Source organism: Schistocerca americana, chromosome 8 (assembly GCF_021461395.2).
Source record: "Schistocerca americana isolate TAMUIC-IGC-003095 chromosome 8, iqSchAmer2.1, whole genome shotgun sequence".
NCBI lineage: Eukaryota > Metazoa > Arthropoda > Insecta > Orthoptera > Acrididae > Schistocerca > Schistocerca americana.
The window spans coordinates 719,760-741,693 of NC_060126.1; positions in this window are offsets into that span (position 1 = coordinate 719,760).

Genomic DNA, 21,934 nt, shown 5'->3' on the forward strand with positions numbered 1-21,934 from the left:
TTCCGATGCAATTTCTGTGTTTCATCGTTAATAAGAGGGTCCAAGGGATACACTAAACCTGAAGTGAAGCATCGGAATCTATAACTAGTGTCACAGGAATGGTTCAAAACATAGACAGTTGGAAGAGTCAGTCTTCTTGAACTTAAGTCGGAATTGTGTTTTTCGATTAAATTCCGATGCAATTTCTGTGTTTCGTCGTCAATAAGAAGGTCCAAGGGATACAGTAAACCTGAAGTGAAGCATCGGAATCTATAACTAGTGTCACAGGAATGGTTCAAAACATAGACAGTAGGAAGAGTCAGTCTTCTTGATCTTAAGTCGGAATTGTGTTTTCGATTAAATTCCGTTGCAATTTCTGTGTTTCGTCGTCAATAAGAAGATCGAAGGGATACAGTAAACGTGAAGTGAAGCATCGGAATCTATAACTAGTGTCTCAGGAATAGTTCAAAACATAGACAGTAAGAAGAGTCAGTCTTCTTGTACTTTAGTCGGCATTGTGCCTTTTGTATTTAATTCCGATGCAATTTCTGTGCTTCATCGTCAATAAGAATGTCAGAGGGATACAGTAAACCTGAAGTGAAACATCGGAATCTATAACTAGTGTCACAGGAATGGTTCAAAACATAGACAGTAGGAAGGATCAGTCTCCTTGTACTTAAGTCGGCAATGTGACTTTTATATTTAATAACGATGCAATTTCCGTAATTTCTCGTCAATAAGAAGGTCCAAGGGATACAGTAAACCTGAAGTGAAGCATCGGAATCTATAACTAGTGTCACAGGAATGGATCAAAACATAGACAGTTGGAAGAGTCAGACTTCTTGTACTTGAATCGGCATTGTGCCTATGTATTTAATTCCCATGCAATTTCTGTGTGTCATCGTCAATAAGAAGGTACAAGGGATACAGTAAACCTCAAGCGAAGCATCAGAATCTGTAACTAGTGTCACAGGAATGGTTCAAAGCATAGACAGTAAGAAGAGCCAGTCTTCTTGTACTTGAGTCGGCATTGTGCCTATGTATTTAATTCCCATGCAATTTCTGTGTTACATCATCAATAAGAATGTCAGAGGGATACAGTAAACTTGAAGTGAAGCATCGGAATCTATAACTAGTGTCACAGGAATGGTTCAAAACATAGACAGTAAGAAGAGTCAGTCTTCTTGTTCTTACGTAGTCATTGTGCCTTTTGTATTTAATTCCGATGCAATTTCTGTTTTTCATCGTCAATAAGGAGTTCAGAGGGATACAGTAAACCTCTAGTGAAGCATCGGAATCTATAACTAGTGTCACAGGAATGGTTCAAAACATAGACAGTAAGAAGAGTCAGTTTTCTTGTACCTAATTCGGCATTGTGCCGTTTGTATGTAATTCCGATGGAATTTCTGTGTTTCATCGTCAATAAGAATGTCAGAGGGATACAGTAAACCTGAAGTGAAGCATCGGAATCTATAACTTGTGTCACGGGAATGGTTCAAAACATAGACAGTAAGAAAAGTCAGTTTTCTTGTACTTTAGTCGGCATTGTGCATTTTCTATTTAATTCCGATGCAATTTCTGTGTTTCATCGTCAATAAGAAGGTCAGAGGGATAAAGTTAACCTGAAGTGAAGCATCGGAATCTATAACTAGTGTCACAGGAATGGTTCAAACATAGACAGTAAGAAGAGCCGGTCTTCTTGTACTTGAGTCGGAATTGTGCCTATGTATTTAATTCCGATGCAATTTCTGTGTTTCATCGTCAATAAGAAGGTCAGAGGGATACAGTAAACCTTAAGTGAAGCATCGGAATCTATAACTAGTGTCACAGGAATGGTTCAAAACATAGACAGTAAGAAGAGCCAGTCTTCATGTACTTGAGTCGGCATTGTGCCTTTAGTATTTAATTCCGATGCAATTTCTGTGTTTCATCGTCAATACACAGGTCAGAGAGATACAGTATACCTGAAGTGAAGCATCGGAATCTATAACTAGTGTCACAGAAATGGTTAAAACATAGACAGTAAGATGTGTCAGTTTGCTTGTACTTAAGTCGGCATTGTGCCATTACTGTTTAATTCCGATGCAATTTCTGTGTTTCATCGTCAATGAGAATGTCCAAGGGATACATTAAACATATAGTGAAGCATCGGAATCTAAAACTGGTCTCACAGGAAATGTTGAAATCATATTAAGTAGGAAGAGTCAGTCTTCCTGCACTTAAGTCGGCATTTTGCCTTTTGTATTTAATTCCGATGCAATTTCTGTGTTTCATCGTCAATAAGAAGGTCCATGGGATACAGTAAACATATAGTGAAGCATCGGAATCTAAAACTGGTCTCACAGGAAAGGTTCAAAAGATAGTCAGTAAGAAGAGTCAGTCTTCTTGTACTTAAGTCGGCATTGTGGCTTTTGTATTTAATTCCGATGTAATTTCAGTGTTTCATCGTCAATAAGAAAGTCCAAGGGATACAGTAAACATATAGTGAAGCATCAGAATCTGAAACTGGTCACACAGGAAATGTTGAAAACATAGTCAGTAAGAAGAGTCAGTCTTCTTGTACCTAAGTCGGCATTGTGCCTTTTGTATTTAATTCCGATGAAATTTCTGTGTTTCATCGTCAATAAGAAGGTCCAAGGGATACAGTAAAACTGAAGTGAAGCATCCGAATCTAAAACTGGTCTCTCAGGAAAGGTTCAAAACATAGACAGTAAGAAGAGTTAGTTTTCTTGTAGTTATGTCAGCATTCTGCTTTTCTATTTAATTCCGATTCAATTTCTGTGTTTCGTCATCAATATGAAGGTCCAAGGGATACAGCAAACCTGAAGTGAAGCATCGGAATCTAAAACCGGTCCCACAGAAAAGCTGCAAAACATAGATAGTAAGAAGAGCCAGTCTACTTGTACTTGAGTCGGCATTGCGCCTTTCGTATTCAATTCTGATAAAATTTCTGTGTTTCATCATCAATAAGAAGGTCCAAGAAATACAGTAAAAATATAGTGAAGCATCGGAATCAAAAACTGGTCTCACAGGAAATGTTCAAATCATAGTCAGTAAGAAGAGTCAGTCTTCTTGTACTTAAGTCGGTATTGTGCCTTTTGTATTTAATTCCGATTCAATTTCTGTGTTTCATCGTCAATAAGAAGGTCCAAGGGATACAGTAAAAATATAGTGAAGTATCGGAATCTAATACTAGTCTCACAGGAAATGTTCAAAACATAGTCAGTAAGAAGAGTCAGTCTTCTTGTACTTCAGTCGGTATTGTGCCTTTTGTATTTAATTCCGATGCAATTTCTGTGTTTCATCGTCAATAAGAAGGTCCAAGGGATACAGTAAACATATAGTGAAGCATCGAAATCTAAAACTGGTCTCACAGGAAATGTTCAAAAGATAGTTAGTAAGAAGAGTCAGTCTTCTTGTACTTAAGTCGACATTGTGTCTTTTCTATTTAATTCCGATGCAATTTCTGTGTTATCTCGTCAATAAGAAGGCCCAAGGGATACAGTAAACCTGAAGTGAAGCATCGGAATCTATAACCGGTCTCTCAGGAAAGGTCGAAAACATAGACAATCAGAAGAGCCAGTTTTCTTGAACTTGAGTCGGCATTGTGCCTTTTGTCATTAATTCCGATGCAATTTCTGTGTTTCATCGTCAATAAGAAGGTCCAAGGGATACAGTAAACCTGAAGTGAAGCATCGGAATCTATAACTAGTGTCACAGGAATGGTTCAAAACATAGACAGTTGGAAGAGTCAGACTTCATGAACTTAAGTGGGAATTGTGTTTTTCGATTAAATTCCGATGCAATTTCTGTGTTTCGTCGTCAATAAGAAGGTCCAAGGGATACAGTAAACCTGAAGTGAAGCATCGGAATCTATAACTAGTGTCACAGTAATGGTTCAAAACATAGACAGTTGGAAGAGTCAGTCTTCTTGATCTTAAGTCGGAATTGTGTTTTCGATTAAATTCCGTTGCAATTTCTGTGTTTCGTCGTCAATAAGAAGGTCGAAGGGATACAGTAAACCTGAAGTGAAGCATCGAAATCTATAACTAGTGTCTCAGGAATAGTTCAAAACATAGACAGTAAGAAGAGTCAGTTTTCTTGTACTTTAGTCGGCATTGTGCCTTTTGTATTTAATTCCAATGCAATTACTGTGTTCCATCGTCAATAAGAAGGTCAGACAGATACAGTACACCTGAAGTGAAGATTCGGAATCTATAACGAGTGTCACAGGAATGGTTCAAATCATAGACAGTAAGAAGAGTCAGTCTTCTTGTACTTAAGTCGCCATTGTGCCTTTTGTATTTAATTCCGATGCAATTTCTGTGTTTCATCGTCAATAAGAATGTCAGAGGGATACAGTAAACCTGAAGTGAAGCATCGGAATCTATAACTAGTGTCACAGGAATGTTTCAAAACATAGACAGTAGGAAGAGTCAGTCTTCTTGTACTTAAGTCGGCATTGTGCATTTTTTATCTAATTCCGATGCAATTTCATTGTTTCGTCGTCAATACAAAGGTCCAAGGGATACAGTAAACCTGAAGTGAAGCATCTGAATCTATAACTAGTGTCACAGGAAAGGTTCAACACATAGAGAATAAGAAGAGTCAGTCTTCTTGTACTTAAGGTGGCATTGTGCCTTTTGTATTTAATTCCGATGCAATTTCTTTGTTTCATCGTCAATAAGAAGGTCAGAGGGATACAGTAAACCTGAAGTGAAGCATCGGAATCTATAACTAGAGTCACAGGAATGGTTCAAAACATAGACAGTAAGAAGAGTCAGTCTTCTTGTACTTAAGTCGGCATTGTGCCTTTGGAATTAAATTCCGATGCAATTTCTGTGTTTCATCGTCAATAAGAAGGTCAGAGGGATACAGTAAACCTGAAGTAAAGCATCGGAATCTAAAACTAGTGTCACAGGAATGGTTCAAAACATAGACAGTAAGAAGAGTCAGTTGTTTTGTACTTAAGTAGGCATTGTGCCTTTTCTATTTAATTCCGATGCAATTTCTGTGTTTCAACGTCAATAAGAATGTCAGAGGGATGGAGTAAACCTGAAGTGAAGCATCGGAATCTATAACCAGTGTCACAGGAATGGTTCAAAACACAGACAGTAAGAAGAGTCAGTCTTGTTGTACTTAAGTCGGCATTATGCCTTTTGTATTTAATTCCGTTGCAATTTCTGTGTTTCATCGTCAATAAGAAGGTCAGAGGGTTACAGTAAACCTGAGGTGAAGCATCGAAAACTATAACTAGTGTCACAGGAATGGTTCTAAGCATAGACAGTAGGAAAAGTCAGTCTTCTTGTACTTAAGTCGGCATTGTGCCTTTTGTATTTAATTCCGATGCAATTTCTGTGTTTCATCGTCAATAAGAAGGTCAGAGGAATACAGTAAACCTGAAGTGAAGCATCGGAATCTATAACTAGTGTCACAGGAATGGTTCAAAGCATAGACAGTAGGAAGAGTCAGTCTTTTTGTACTTAAGTCGGCATTGTGCATTTTCTATTTAATTCCGTTGCAATTTCTGTTTTTCGTCGTCAATAAGAAGGTCCAAGGGATACAGTAAACCTGAAGTGAAGCATCGGAATCCATAACTAGTGTCACAGGAATGGTTCAAAACATAGGCAGTAGGAAGAGTCAGTCTTCTTGCACTTAAGTCGGCATTGTGCCTTTTCTATTTAATTCCGATGCAATTTCTGTATTTCGTCGTCAATAAGAAGGTCAGAGGGATAAAGTAAACCTGAAGTGAAACATCGGAATCTATAACTAGTGTCACAGGAATGGTTCAAAGCATAGAAATTAGGAAGACTTCATCTTCTTGAACTTAAGTCGGCATTGTGCCTTTTCTATTTAATTCCGATGCAATTTCTCTGTTTCGTCGTCAATAAGAAGGTCAGAGGGATAAAGTAAACCTTAAGTGGAGCATCGGAATCTATAACTAGTGTCAAAGGAATGATTTAAACATGGACAGTAAGAAGAGTCAGTCTTCTTGTACTTAAGTCGGCATTGTGTCTTTTGTAATTAATTCCGATGCAATTTCTGCGTTACGTCGTCAATAAGAAGGTCAGAGGGAGAAAGAAAACCTGAAGTGGAGCATCGGAATCTATAACTAGTGTCACAGGAATGGTTCAAAACATAGAGAGTAGGAAGAGTTAGTCTTCTTGTACTTAAGTCGGCATTGTGCCTTTTCTATTGAATTCCAATGCAATTTCTGTGTTTCATTGGCAATAAGAAGGTCAGAGGGATACAGTAAACCTAAAGTAAAGCATCGGAATCTTTAACTAGTGTCACAGGAATGGTTCAAAACATAGACAGTAAGAAGAGTCAGTCCTCTTGTACTTAAGTCGGCATAGTGCCTTTTGTATTTAATTCCAATGCAATTTCTGTGCTTCGTCGTCAATAAGAAGGTCCAAGGGATACAGTACACCTGAAGTGAAACATCGGAATCTATAACTAGTGTCACAGGAATGGTTCAAAACATAGACAGTAGGAAGAGTCAGTCTTCTTGTACTTAAGTCGGCATTGTGCCCATTCTATTTAATTCCGATGCAATTTCTGTGTTTTGTCGTCAATAAGACGGTCCAAGGGATACAGTAAACATATAGTGAAGCATCGGAATCAAAAACTGGTCACACAGGAAGTGTTCAAAACATAGTCAGTAGGAAGAGTCAGTCTTCTTGTACTTAAGTCGGCATTGTGCTCTTTGTATTTAATTCCGATGCAACTTCTGTTTTTCGTCGTCAATAAGAAGGTCCAAGGGTTACAGTGAACCTGAAGTGAAGCATAGTAACCTATAACTAGTGTCACAGGAATGGTTCAAAACATAGGCAGTAAGAAGAGTCTGACTTCTTGTACTTAAGTCGCCATTGTGCCTTTTGTATTTAACTCCGATGCAACTTCCGTGTTTCGTCGTCAATAAGAAGGTCAGGGGGATCCAGTAAACCTGAAGTGAAGCATCGGAATCTATAACTAGTGTCACAGGAATGTTTCAAAACATAGACAGTAGGAAGAGTCAGTCTTCTTGTACTTAAGTCGGCATTGTGCATTTTTTATCTAATTCCGATGCAATTTCATTGTTTCGTCGTCAATAAAAAGGTCCAAGGGATACAGTAAACCTGAAGTGAAGCATCTGAATCTATAACTAGTGTCACAGGAAAGGTTCAACACATAGACAGTAGGAAGAATCAGTCTTCTTGTACTTAAGTCGGCATTGTGCATTTTTATCTAATTCCGATGCAATTTCATTGTTTCGTCGTCAATAAAAAGGTCCAAGGGATACAAAAAACCTGAAGTGAAGGATCTGAATCTATAACTAGTGTCACAGGAAAGGTTCAACACATAGACAGTAAGAAGAGTCAGTCTTCTTGTACTAAAGTTGGCATTGTGCCTTTTGTATTTAATTCCGATGCAATTTCTTTGTTTCATCGTCAATAAGAAGGTCAGAGGGATACAGCAAACTTGAAGTGAAGCATCGGAATCTATAACTAGAGTCACAGGAATGGTTCAAAACATAGACAGTAAGAAGAGTCAGTCTTCTTGTACTTAAGTCGGCATTGTGCCTTTTGTATTAAATTCCGATGCAATTTCTGTGTTTCATCGTCAATAAGAAGGTCAGAGGGATACAGTAAACCTGAGGTAAAGCATCGGAATCTATTACTAGTGTCACAGAAACGGTTCAAATCATAGACAGTAGGAAGAGTCAGTCTTCTTGTACTTAAGTCGGCATTGTGCATTTTGTATTTAATTCCGATGCAATTTCTGTGTTTCATCGTCAATAAGAAGGTCCAAGCGACACAGTAAAATTGAAGTCAAGCACCGGAATCTATAACTAGTGTCACAGGAATGGTTCAAAGCATAGACAGTAAGAAGAGTCAGTCTTCTTGTACTTAAGTCGGCAATGTGACTTTTATATTTTGACTTTCATATTTTATACCGATGCAATTTCCCTGTTTCATCGTCAATAAGACGGTCCAAGGGATACAGTAAACATATACGGAAGCATCGGAATCAAAAACTGGTCACACAGGAAATGTTCAAAAAATTTGTCAGTAAGAAGAGTCAGTCTTCTTGTACTTAAGTCGGCATTGTGCCTTTTGTATTTAATTCCAATGCAACTTCCGTGTTTCGTCGACAATAAGAAGGTCCAAGGGATACAATAAACCTGAAGTGAAGCATAGTAATCTATAACTAGTGTCACAGGAATGGTTCAAAACATAGACTGTAAGAACAGTCAGTCCTCTTGTACTTAAGTCGGCATTGTGCCTTTTCTATTTAATTCCGATGCAATTTCTGTATTTTGTCATCAATAAGAATGTCACAGGGATACAGAAAACCTAAAGTGAAGCATCGGAATCTATAACTAGTGTCAAAGGAATGGTTAAAAACATACACAGCAAAAAGAGTCAGTCTTCATGTACTAATTCGGCATTGTGCCTTTTGTATTTAATTCCGATGCAATTTCTGTGTTTCATCGTTAATAAAAAGATCCAAGGGATACAGTAAACACTGAACTGATGCATCGGAATCTATAACTAGTGTCACAGGAACGGTTCAAAACATAGACATTAGGAAGAGTCAGTGTTCTTGTACTTAAGTCTGCATTGTGCATTTTGTATTTAATTCCGATGCAATTTCTGTGTTTCATCGTCAATAAGAAGGTCCTAGGGACACAGTAAACCTATAGTGAAGCATCGGAATCTATAACTAGTGACACAGGAATGGTTCAAAACATAGACAGTAGGATGAGTCAGTCTTCTTGTACTTAAGTCGGCATTGTGCCTTTTGTATTTAATTCCGATGCAACTTCCGTGCTTCGTCGTCAATAAGAATGTCCAAGGGATACAGTAAACCTGAAGTGAAGCATAGTAATCTATAACTAGTGTCACAGGAATGGTTCAAAACATAGATAGTGGGATGAGTCAGTGTTCTTGTACTTAAGTCGGCATTGTGCCTTTTGTATTTAATTCCGATGCAATTTCTGTGTTTCATCGTCAATAAGAAGGTCAGAGGGATACAGTAAACCTGAAGTGAAGCATCGGAATCTATAACTAGTGTCACAGGAATGGATCAAAACATAGACAATAGGAAGAGTCAGTGTTCTTGTACTTAAGTCGGCATTGTGCCTTTTCTATTTAATTCCGATGCAATTTCTGTGTTTCGTCGTCAATAAGAAGGTCCAAGGGATTACAGTAAACCTGAAGTAAAGCATAGGAATCTATAACTAGTGTCACAGGAATGGTTCAAAACATAGACAGTAAGAAGAGTAAGTCTTCTTGTACGTAAGTCGGCATTGTGCCTTTTCGATTTAATTCCGATGCAATATCTGTGTTTCATCGTCAATAAGAATGTCAGAGGGATACAGTAAACCTGAAGTAAAGCATCGGAATCTATAACTAGTGTCGCAGGAATGGTTCAAATATAGACAGTAGGAAGAGTCAGTCTTCTTGTACTTAAGTCGGCATTGTGCTTTTCTATTTAATTAAGATGCAATTTTTGTGTTTCGTCGTCAGTAAGAAGGTCCAAGGGATACAGTGAACCTGAAGTGAAGCGTCGGAATCTATAACTAGTGTCACAGGAAAGGTTCAGAACATACACAGTAAGAGGAGTCAGTCTTCTTGTACATAAATCGGCATTGTCAGTTTTGTATTTAATTCCGGTGCAATTTTTGTGTTTCATCGTCAATAAGAAGGTCAGAGGGATAAAGTAAACCTGAAGTGAAGCATCTGAATCTATAACTAGTGTCTCAGGAAATGTTCAAAATATAGTCAGTAAGAAGAGTCAGTCTTCTTGTACTTAAGTCGGCATTGTGCCTTTTCTATTTAATTCCGATGCAATTTCTGCGTTCCGTCGTCAATAAGAAGGTCCAGGGGATACAGTAAACCTGAAGTGAAGCATTGGAATCTATAACTAGTGTCACAGAAGGGGTTCAAAATATAGACAGTAAGAAGAGTCAGTCTTTTTGTACTTAAGTCGGCATTGTGCCTTTTATATTTAATTCCGATGCAATTTCTGTGTTTCATCGTCAATAACAAGGTCCAAGGGATACAGTAAACATATAGTAAAGCATCGGAATCTAAAACTGGTCTCACAGGAAATGTTCAAAACATAGTCAGTAAGAAGATTCAGACTTCTTGTACTTAAGTTGGCATTGTGCTGTCCTATTTAATTCAGATGCAAATTCTGTGCTTCGTGTCAATAAGAAGGTCCAAGGGATACAGTAAACCTGAAGTGAAGCATAGGATTCAATAACTAGTGTCACAGGAAATGTTCAGACCATAGACAGTTATAAGAGTCAGTCTTCATGTACTTAAGTCGCCATTGTGCCTTTTTGTATTTAATTCCGATGCAATTTCTGTTTTACATCGTCAATAAGAAGGTCAGAGGGATACAGTAAACCTAAAGTGAAACATCGGAATCTATAACTAGTGTCACAGGAATGGTTCAAAACACAGTCAGTAAGAAGAGTCAATCTTCTTGTACTTAAGTCGGCATTGTGCATTTTTTATTTAATTCCATTGCCATTTCTGTGTTTCGTCGTCAATAAGGTGTTCCAAGGGATGCAGTAAAGCTGAATTGAAGCGTAAGAATATATAACTAGTGTCTCAGGAATGGTTCAAACATAGACAGTAACAAGAGTCAGTCTTCTTGTACTTAAGTCGGCATTGGACCTTTTGTTTTTAATTCCGATGCAATTTCTGTGTTTCATCGTCAATAAGAATGTCACAGGGATACAGTAAACCTGGAGTGAAGCATCGGAATCTATAACTAGTGTCACAGGAATGGTTCAAAACATAGACAGTAGGAAGAGTCAGTCTTGTTGTACTTAAGTCGGCATTGTGCCATTTCTATTTAAATCCGATGCAATTTCTGTGTTCCGTCGTCAATAAGAAGGTCCAAGGGATACATTAAACCTGAAGTGAAGCTTCGGAATCTATATCTAGTGTCACAGGAAAGGTTCAAATCATAGACAGTAAGAAGAGTCAGTCTTCTTGTACTTAAGTCGGCATTGTGCCTTTTGTATTTAATTCCGATGCAATCTCTGTGTTTCGTCGTCAATAAGAAGGTCAGAGGGATACAGTAAACCTGCAGTGAAGCATCGCAATCTATAACTAGTATTATAGGAATGGTTATAAACATAGACTGTAAGAAGTGTCAGTCTTCTTGTACTTATGTCGGCATTGTACTTTTTCTATTTAATTCCGATGCAATCTCTGTGTTTCGTCGTCAATAAGAAGGTCAGAGGGATACAGTAAACCTGAAGTGAATCAACGGAATCTATAACTAGTGTCACAGGAATGGTTCAAAATATAGACAGTAAGAAGAGTCAGTCTTCTTGTACTTAAGTCGGCAATGTGACTCATATATTTTGACTTTCATATTTTATACCGATGCAATTTCCCTGTTTCATCGTCAATAAGACGGTCCAAGGGATACAGAAAACATATACTGAAACATCGGAATCAAAAACTGGTCACACAGGAAATGTTCAAAACATAGTCAGTAAGAAGAGTCAGTCTTCTTGTACTTAAGTCGGCATTGTGCCTTTTGTATTTAATTCCGATGCAACTTCCGTGTTTCGTCGTCAATAAGAAGGTCCAAGGGATACAGTAAACATGAAGTGAAGCATAGTAATCTATAACTAGTGTCACAGGAATGGTTCAAAACATAGACAGTAAGAACAGTCAGTCTTCTTGTACTTAAGTCGGCATTGTGCCTTTTCTATTTAATTCCGATGCAATTTCTGTTTTTCATCGTCAATAAGAATGTCAGAGGGATACAGTAAAACTGAAGTGAAACATCACAATCTATAACTAGTGTCACAGGAATGGTTCAAAACATAGACAGTAGGAAGAGTCTGTGTTCTTCTACTTAAGTCGGCATTGTGCATTTTGTATTTAATTCCGATGCAATTTCTGTGTTTCATCGTCAATAAGAGGGTCCAAGGGATACAGTAAACCTGAAGTGAAGCATCGGAATCTATAACTAGTGTCACAGGAATGGTTCTAAACAAAGACAGTTGGAAGAGTCAGTTTTCTTGAACTTAAGTCGGAATTGTGCCTTTTCTATTTAATTCCGATGCAATTTCTGTTTTTCATCGTCAATAAGAATGTCAGAGGGATACAGTAAAACTGAAGTGAAACATCACAATCTATAACTAGTGTCACAGGAATGGTTCAAAACATAGACAGTAGTAAGAGTCTGTGTTCTTCTACTTAAGTCGGCATTGTGCCTTTTGTATTTAATTCCGATGCAATTTCTGTGTTTCATCGTCAATAAGAAGGTCAGAGGGATACAGTAAACCTGAAGTGTAGCATCGGAATCTATAACTAGTGACACAGGAATGGTTCAAAACATAGACAGTAGGAAGAGTCAGTCTTCTTGTACTTGGCATTGTGCCTTTTGTATTTAATTTCGATGCAATTTCTGTGTTTCGTCGTCAATAAGAAGGTCCAAGGGATACAGTAAACCTGAAGTGAAAATAGGAATCTGTAACTAGTGTCACAGAAAAGGTTCAAAACATAGAGAGTAAGAAGAGTCAGTCTTCTTCTACTTAAGTCGGCATTGTGCCTTTAATATTTAATTCCGATGCAATTTCTGTGTTTCATCGTTAATAACAAGGTCCAAGGGATACAGTAAACCTGAACTGAAGCATCGGAATCTATAACTAGTGTCACAGGAACGGTTCAAATCATAGACATTAGGAAGAGTCAGTCTTCTTGTACTTAAGTCTGCATTGTGCATTTTGTATTTAATTCCGATGCAATTTCTGTGTTTCATCATCAATAAGAAGGTTCTAGGGACACAGTAAACCTAAAGTGAAGCATCGGAATCTATAACTAGTGACACAGGAATGGTTCAAAACATAGACAGTAGGAAGAGTCAGTCTTCTTGTACTTAAGTCGGCATTGTGCCTTTTGTATTTAATTCCGATGCAATTTCCGTGTTTCGTCTTCAATAAGAAGGTCCAAGAGATACAGTAAACCTGTAGTGAAGCATAGTAATCTATAACTAGTGTCACAGGAATGGTTCAAAACATAGACAGTAAGAACTGTCAGTCCTCTTGTACTTAAGTCGGCATTGTGCCTTTTCTATTTAATTCCGATGCAATTTCTGTTTTTCATCGTCAATAAGAATGTCAGAGGGATACAGTAAAACTGAAGTGAAACATCGGAATCTATAACAAGTGTCACAGGAATGGTTCAAAACATACACAGTGGGAAGACTCAGTCTTCTTGTACTTAAGTCGGCAATGTGACTTTTATATTTAATAACGATGCAATTTCCGTAATTCATCGTCAATAAGAAGGTCAGAGGGATACAGTAAACCTCAAGTGAAGCATCGGAATCTATAACTAGTGTCACAGGAATGGTTCAAGACATAGACAGTAGGAAGAGTCAGTGTTCTTGTACTTATGTCGGCATTGTGCCTTTAATATTAAATTCCGATGCAATTTCTGTATTTTGTCATCAATAAGAATGTCACAGGGATACGGTAAACCTAAAGTGAAGCATCGGAATCTATAACTAGTGTCACATGAATGGTTCAAAACATAGACAGTAAGAAGAGTCAGTCTTCTTGTACTTAAACCGGCATTGTGCCTTTTGTATTTAATTCCGATGCAATTTCTGTGTTTCATCGTCAATTAGAAGGTCAGAGGGATACAGTACACCTGAAGTGAAGCATCGGAATCTGTAACTAGTGACACAGGAATGGTTCAAAACATAGACAGTAGTTAGAGTCAGTCATCTTGTACTTAAGTCGGCATTGTGCCTTTTCCATTTAATTCCGATGCAATTTCTGTGTTTTGTCGTCAATAAGACGGTCCAAGGGATACACTAAACATATAGTTAAGCATCGGAATCAAAATCTGGTCACACAGGAAATGTTCAAAACATAGTCAGTAAGAAGAGTCAGACTTCTTGTACTTAAGTGGGCATTGTGCCTTTTGTATTTAATTCCGATGCAATTTCCGTGTTTCGTCGTCAATAAGAAGGTCCACGGGATACAGTAAACCTGTAGTGAAGCATAGTAATCTATAACTAGTGTCACAGGAATGGTTCAAAACATAGACAGTAAGAACTGACAGTCTTCTTGTACTTAAGTCGGCATTGTGCCTTTTCTATTTAATTCCGATGCAATTTCTGTTTTTCATCGTCAATAAGAATGTCAGAGGGATACAGTAAAACTGAAGTGAAACATCGGAATCTATAACAAGTGTCACAGGAATGGTTCAAAACATAGACAGTAGGAAGACTCAGTCTTCTTGTACTTAAGTCGGCAATGTGACTTTTATATTTAATAACGATGCAATTTCCGTTATTCATCGTCAATAAGAAGGTCAGAGGGATACAGTAAACCTCAAGTGAAGCATCGGAATCTATAACTAGTGTCACAGGAATGGTTCAAGACATAAACAGTAGGAAGAGTCAGTGTTCTTGTACTTAAGTCGGCATTGTGCCTTTTCTATTTAATTTCGATGCAATTTCTGTATTTTGTCATCAATAAGAATGTCACAGGGATACAGTAAACCTAAAGTGAAGCATCGGAATCTCTAACTACTGTCACATGAATGGTTCAAAACATAGACAGTAAGAAGAGTCAGTCTTCTTGTACTTAAGCCGGCATTGTGCCTTTTGTATTTAATTCCGATGCAATTTCTGTGTTTCATCGTCAATTAGAAGGTCAGAGGGATACAGTACACCTGAAGTGAAGCATCGGAATCTGTAACTAGTGACACAGGAATGGTTCCAAACATAGACAGTAGTTAGAGTCAGTCATCTTGTACTTAAGTCGGCATTGTGCCTTTTCCATTTAATTCCGATGCAATTTCTGTGTTTTGTCGTTAATAAGACGGTCCAAGGGATACACTAAACATATAGTTAAGCATCGGAATCAAAATCTGGTCACACAGGAAATGTTCAAAACATAGTCAGTAAGAAGAGTCAGTCTTCTTGTACTTAAGTCGGCATTGTGCCTTTTCTATTTAATTCCGATGCAACTTCTGTGTTTCGTCGTCAATAAGAAGGTCCAAGGGATACAGTAAAACTGAAGTGAAGCATCGGAATCTATAACTAGTGTCACAGGAAAGGTTCAAAACATAGACAGTAAGAAGAGTCAGTCTTCTTCTACTTAAGTCGGCATTGTGCCTTTTGTATTTAATTCCGATGCAATTTCTGTGTTTCATCGTCAATAAGAAGGTCAGAGGGATACAGTAAACCTGAAGTGATGCATCGGAATCTATAACTAGTGCCACAGGAATGGTTCAAAGCATAGACAGTAGGAAGAGTCAGTCTTCTTGTACTTACGTCGGCATTGTGCCTTTTCTATTTAATTCCGATGCAATTTCTGTAAATTGTCATCAATAAGAATGTCACAGGGATACAGTAAACCTAAAGTGAAGGATCGGAATCTATAACTAGTGTCACAGGAATGGTTAAAAACATACACAGCAAAAAGAGTCACTCCTTATGTACTAAGTTGGCATTGTGCCTTTTGTATTTAATTCCGATACAATTTCTGTGTTTCATCGTTAATAAGAAGGTCCAAGGGATACAGTACACCTGAAGTGAGCATAGGAATCTAAAACTAGTGTCACAGGAATGCTTCAAAACATAGAGAGTTGGAAGAGTTAGTCTTCTTGTACTTAAGTCGCCATTGTGCCTTTTCTATTAAATTTCGATGCAATTCCTGTGTTCCGTCGTCAATAAGAAAGGTCCAGGGGATACAGTAAACCTGAAGTGAGCATAGGAATCTAAAACTAGTGTCACAGGAATTGTTCAAAACATAGACAGTAAGAAGAGTCAGTCTTCTTGTACGTAAGTCGGGATTGTGCCTTTTCGATTTAATTCCGATGCAATTTCTGTGTTTCATCGTCAATAAGAATGTCAGAGGGATACAGTAAACCTGAAGTAAAGCATCGGAATCTATAACTAGTGCCACAGGAATGGTTCAAAACATAGACAGTAGGAAGAGTCAGTCTTCTTGTACTTAAGTCTGCATTGTGCTTTTCTAATTAATTAAGATGTAATTTCTGTGTTTCGTCGTCAATACGAAGGTACAAGGGATACAGTAAACATATGGTGATGCATCGGAATCTAAAACTGGTCTCACAGGAAATGTTCAAAATATAGTCAGTAAGAAGTGTCAGTCTTCTTGTACTTACGTCGCCATTGTGCCTTTTGTATTCAATTCCGATGCAATTTCTGTGTTACATCGTCAATAAGAAGGTCAGAGGGATACAGTAAACCTAAAGTGAAGCATCGGAATCTATAACTAGTGTCACAGGAATGGTTCAAAACACAGTCAGTAAGACGAATCCGTCTTCTTGTACTTAATTCGGCATTGTGCCTTTTCTATTTAATTCCGATGCAATTTCTGTGTTTCGTCGTCAACAAGATGGTCCAAGGGATACAGTAAACCTGAAGTGAAGCATAGGAATCTATAACTAGTGTCACAGGAAGGGTTCAAACATAGACAGTAAGAAGAGTCAGTCTTCTTGTACTTAAGTCGGCATTGTGCTTTTTGTTTTTAATTCCGATGCAATTTCTGTGTTTCATCGTCAATAAGAATGTCTGAGTGATACAGTAAACCTGAAGTGAAGCATCGGAATCTATAACTAGTGTCACAGGAATGGTTCAAAACATAGACATTAGGAAGAGTCAGTCTTCTTGTACTTAAGTCGGCATTGTGCCTTTTCTATTTAATTCCGATGCAATTTCTGTGTTTCGTCGTCAATAAGAGGGGCAAGGTATACAGTAAACCTGAAGTGAAGCATCGGAGTCTATATCTAGTGTCACAGGATAGGTTCAAAACATAGACAGTAGGAAGAGTCAGTCTTCTTGTACTTAAGTCGGCATTGTGCCTTTTGCATTTAATTCCGATGCAATTTCTGTTTTTCATCGTCAATAAGAAGGTCCAAGGGATACAGTAAACATATAGTGAAGCATCGGAATCTAAAACTGGTCTCACAGGAAATGTTCACAACATAGTCAGTAAGAAGAGTCAGTCCTCTTGTACTTAAGACGGCATTGTGCCTTTTGTATTTAATTCGGATGCAATTTCTGTGTTTCATCGTCAATAAGAAGGTCATAGGGATACAGTAAACCTGAAGTGAAGCATCGGAATCGATAACTAGTGTCACAGGAATGGTTCAAAACATAGACACTAGGAAGAGTCAGTCTTCTTGTACTTAAGTCGGCATTGTGCCTTTTGTTTTTAATTCCGATGCAATTTCTGTGTTTCATCGTCAATAAGAATGTCTGAGGGATACAGTAAACCTGATGTGAAGCATCGGAATCTATAACTAGTGTCGCAGGAATGGTTCAAAACATAGACAGTAGGAAGAGTCAGTCTTCTTGAACTTAAGTTGGCATTGTGCCTTTTCTATTTAATTTCGATGCAATTTCTGTGTTTCGTCGTCAATAAAAGGGGCAAGGGATACAGTAAACCTGAAGTCAAGGATCGGAATCTATATCTAGTGTCACAGGAAAGGTTCAAAACATAGACAGTAGGAAGAGTCAGTCTTCTTGTACTTAAGTCGGCATTGTGCCTTTTCTATTTAATTCCGATGCAATTTCTGTGTTTCGTCGTCAATAAGAAGGTCAGAGGGATAAAGTAAACCTGAAGTGATGCATCGGAATCTATAACTAGTGTCACAGGAGTGGTTCAATGCATAGACAGTAAGAAGAGTCAGTCTTCTTGTACTTAAGTCGGTATTGTGGCTTTTGTATTTATTTCCGACGCAATTTCTGTGTTTCATCGTAAATAAGAAGGTCCTAGGGATACAGTAAAGCTGAAGTAATGCATCGGAATCTATAACTAGTGTCACAGGAATGGTTCAAAACATAGACAGTAGGAAGAGTCAGTCTTCTTGTACTTAAGTCGGCATTGTGCCTTTTCTATTTAATTCCGATGCAATTTCTGTGTTTCGTCGTCAATAAGAAGGTCAGAGGGATAAAGTAAACCTGAAGTGAAGCATCGGAATCTATAACTAGTGTCACAGGAGTGGTTCAATGCATAGACAGTAAGAAGAGTCAGTCTTCTTGTACTTAAGTCGGCATTGTGCCTTTTGTATTTAATTCCGATGCAATTTCTGTGTTTCATCGTCAATAAGAAGGTCCAAGGGATACAGTAAACATATAGTGAAGCATCGGAATCTAAAACTGGTCTTACAGGAAATGTTCACAACATAGTCAGTAAGAAGAGTCAGTCCTCTTGTACTTAAGACGGCATTGTGCCTTTTGTATTTAATTCGGATGCAATTTCTGTGTTTCATCGTCAATAAGAAGGTCAGAGGGATACAGTAAACCTGAAGTGAAGCATCGGAATCTAAAACTGGTCTCACAGGAAATGTTCAAATCATAGTCAGTAAGAAGAGTCAGTCTTCTGATACTTAATTCGGCATTGTGCATTTTTTATTTGATTCCGATGCAATTTCTGTGTTTCGTCGTCAATAAGAAGGTCAGAGGGATACAGTAAATTTAAAGTGAAACATCGGGATCTTTAACTAGTGTTACTGGAATGGTTCAAAACATTGACTGTAAGAAGAGTCAGTCTTTTTGTACGTAAGTCGGCATTGTGCCTTTTCTATTTAATTCCGATGCAATTTGTGTGATTCATCGTAAATAAGAATGTCACATGGATACAGTAAACCTGAAGTGAAGCAATGGAATCTATAACTAGTGTCACAGGAATGGTTCAAATCATGGAAACTAGGGAGAGTCAGTTTTCTTGTACTTAAGTCGGCATTGTGCCTTATTTATTTAATTCCGATGCAATTTCTGTGTTTCGTCGTCAATAAGAAGGTCCAAGGGATATAATATACATATAGTGAAGCATCGGAATCTAAAACTGGTCTCGCAGGAAATGTTCACAGCATAGTCAGAAAGAAGAGTCAGTCTTCTTGTACTTAAGTCGGCATTGAGCCTTTTCTATTTAATTCCGATGCAATTTCTGTGTTTCATCGTCAATAAGAAGGTCCAAGGGATACAGTTAACATATAGTGAAGCATCGGAATCTAAAACTGGTCTCACAGGAAATGTTCAAATCTTAGTAAGTAAGAAGAGTAAGTCTTCTTATTCTTAAGTCGGCATTGTGCCTTTTCTATTTAATTCCGATTCAATTTCTGTGTTTCGTCGTCAATAAGAACGTCAGAGGGATACAGAAAAATTGAGGTGAAACATCGGAATCTTTAACTAGTGTTACAGGAATGGTTCAAAACATAGACTGTAAGAAGAGTCAGTCTTCTTGTACTTAAGTCTGCTTTGTGTCTTTTCTATTTAATTCCGATGCAATTTGTGTGTTTCATCGTAAATTAGAATGTCAGATGGATACAGTAAACCTGAAGTGAAGCAATGGAATCTATAACTAGTGTCACAGGAATGGTTCAAAACATGGAATCTAGGAAGAGTCAGTCTTCTTGTACTTAAGTCGGCATTGTGCCTTATTTATTTAATTCCGATGCAATTTCTGTGTTTCGTCGTCAATAAGAAGGTCAGAGGGATAAAGTAAACCTGAAGTGAAGCATCGGAATCTATAACTAGTGTCACAGGAGTGGTTCAATGCATAGACAGTAAGAAGAGTCAGTCTTCTTGTACTTAAGTCGGTATTGTGGCTTTTGTATTTAATTCCGACGCAATTTCTGTGTTTCATCGTAAATAAGAAGGTCCAAGGGATACAGTAAAGCTGAAGTAATGCATCGGAATCTATAACTAGTGTCACAGGAATGGTTCAAAACATAGACAGTAGGAAGAGTCAGTCTTCTTGTACTTAAGTCGGCATTGTGCCTTTTCTATTTAATTCCGATGCAATTTCTGTGTTTCGTCGTCAATAAGAAGGTCAGAGGGATAAAGTAAACCTGAAGTGAAGCATCGGAATCTATAACTAGTGTCACAGGAGTGGTTCAATGCATAGACAGTAAGAAGGGTCAGTCTTCTTGTACTTAAGTCGGCATTGTGCCTTTTGTATTTAATTCCGATGCAATTTCTGTGTTTCATCGTCAATAAGAAGGTCCAAGGGATACAGTAAACATATAGTGAAGCATCGGAATCTAAAACTGGTCTTACAGGAAATGTTCACAACATAGTCAGTAAGAAGAGTCAGTCCTCTTGTACTTAAGACGGCATTGTGCCTTTTGTATTTAATTCGGATGCAATTTCTGTGTTTCATCGTCAATAAGAAGGTCAGAGGGATACAGTAAACCTGAAGTGAAGCATCGGAATCTAAAACTGGTCTCACAGGAAATGTTCAAATCATAGTCAGTAAGAAGAGTCAGTCTTCTGATACTTAATTCGGCATTGTGCATTTTTTGTTTGATTCCGATGCAATTTCTGTGTTTCGTCGTCAATAAGAAGGTCAGAGGGATACAGTAAATTTAAAGTGAAACATCGGGATCTTTAACTAGTGTTACAGGAATGGTTCAAAACATTGACTGTAAGAAGAGTCAGTCTTTTTGTACGTAAGTCGGCATTGTGCCTTTTCTATTTAATTCCGATGCAATTTGTGTGTTTCATCGTAAATAAGAATGTCAGATGGATACAGTAAACCTGAAGTGAAGCAATGGAATCTATAACTAGTGTCACAGGAATGGTTCAAATCATGGAAACTAGGGAGAGTCAGTCTTCTTGTACTTAAGTCGGCATTGTGCCTTATTTATTTAATTCCGATGCAATTTCTGTGTTTCGTCGTCAATAAGAAGGTCCAAGGGATATAATATACATATAGTGAAGCATCGGAATCTAAAACTGGTCTCACAGGAAATGTTCACAGCATAGTCAGAAAGAAGAGTCAGTCTTCTTGTACTTAAGTCGGCATTGAGCCTTTTCTATTTAATTCCGATGCAATTTCTGTGTTTCATCGTCAATAAGAAGGTCCAAGGGATACAGTTAACATATAGTGAAGCATCGGAATCTAAAACTGGTCTCACAGGAAATGTTCAAATCTTAGTAAGTAAGAAGAGTAAGTCTTCTTATTCTTAAGTCGGCATTGTGCCTGTTCTATTTAATTCCGATACAATTTCTGTGTTTCGTCGTCAATAAGAAGGTCAGAGGGATACAGAAAAATTGAGGTGAAACATCGGAATCTTTAACTAGTGTTACAGGAATGGTTCAAAACATAGACTGTAAGAAGAGTCAGTCTTCTTGTACTTAAGTCTGCTTTGTGTCTTTTCTATTTAATTCCGATGCAATTTGTGTGTTTCATCGTAAATTAGAATGTCAGATGGATACAGTAAACCTGAAGTGAAGCAATGGAATCTATAACTAGTGTCACAGGAATGGTTCAAAACATGGAATCTAGGAAGAGTCAGTCTTCTTGTACTTAAGTCGGCATTGTGCCTTATTTATTTAATTCCGATGCAATTTCTGTGTTTCGTCGTCAACAAGAGGGTCCAAGGGATACAATAAATATATAGTGAAGCATCGGAATCTAAAATTGGTCTCACAGGAAATGTTCACAACATAGTCAGAAAGAAGAGTCAGTCTTCTTGTACTTAAGTCGGCATTGTGCCTTTTGTATTTAATTCCGATGCAATTTCTGTGTTTCATCGTCAATAAGAAGGTCAGAGGGATACAGTAAACCTGAAGTGAAGCATCGGAATCTAAGACTAGTGTCACAGGAACGCTTCATAACAGAGACAATAAGAAGAGTCAGTCTTCGTGTACTTCAGTCGGCATTGTGCCTTTTCTATTTAATTCCGATGCAAATTCTGTGTTTCGTCGTCAATAAGAATGTACAAGGGATACAGTAAACCTGAAGCATCGGAATCTATAACTAGTGTCACAGGAATGGTTCAAAACATAGACAGTAAGAAGAGTCAGTCTGCTTGTACTTATGTCTGCATTGAGCATTTTCTATTTCATTCCGATGCAATTTCTGTGTTTCATCGTCAATAAGAAGGTCCAAGGGATGCAGTAAACCTGAAGTGAAGCATCGGAATCTATAACTAGTGTCACA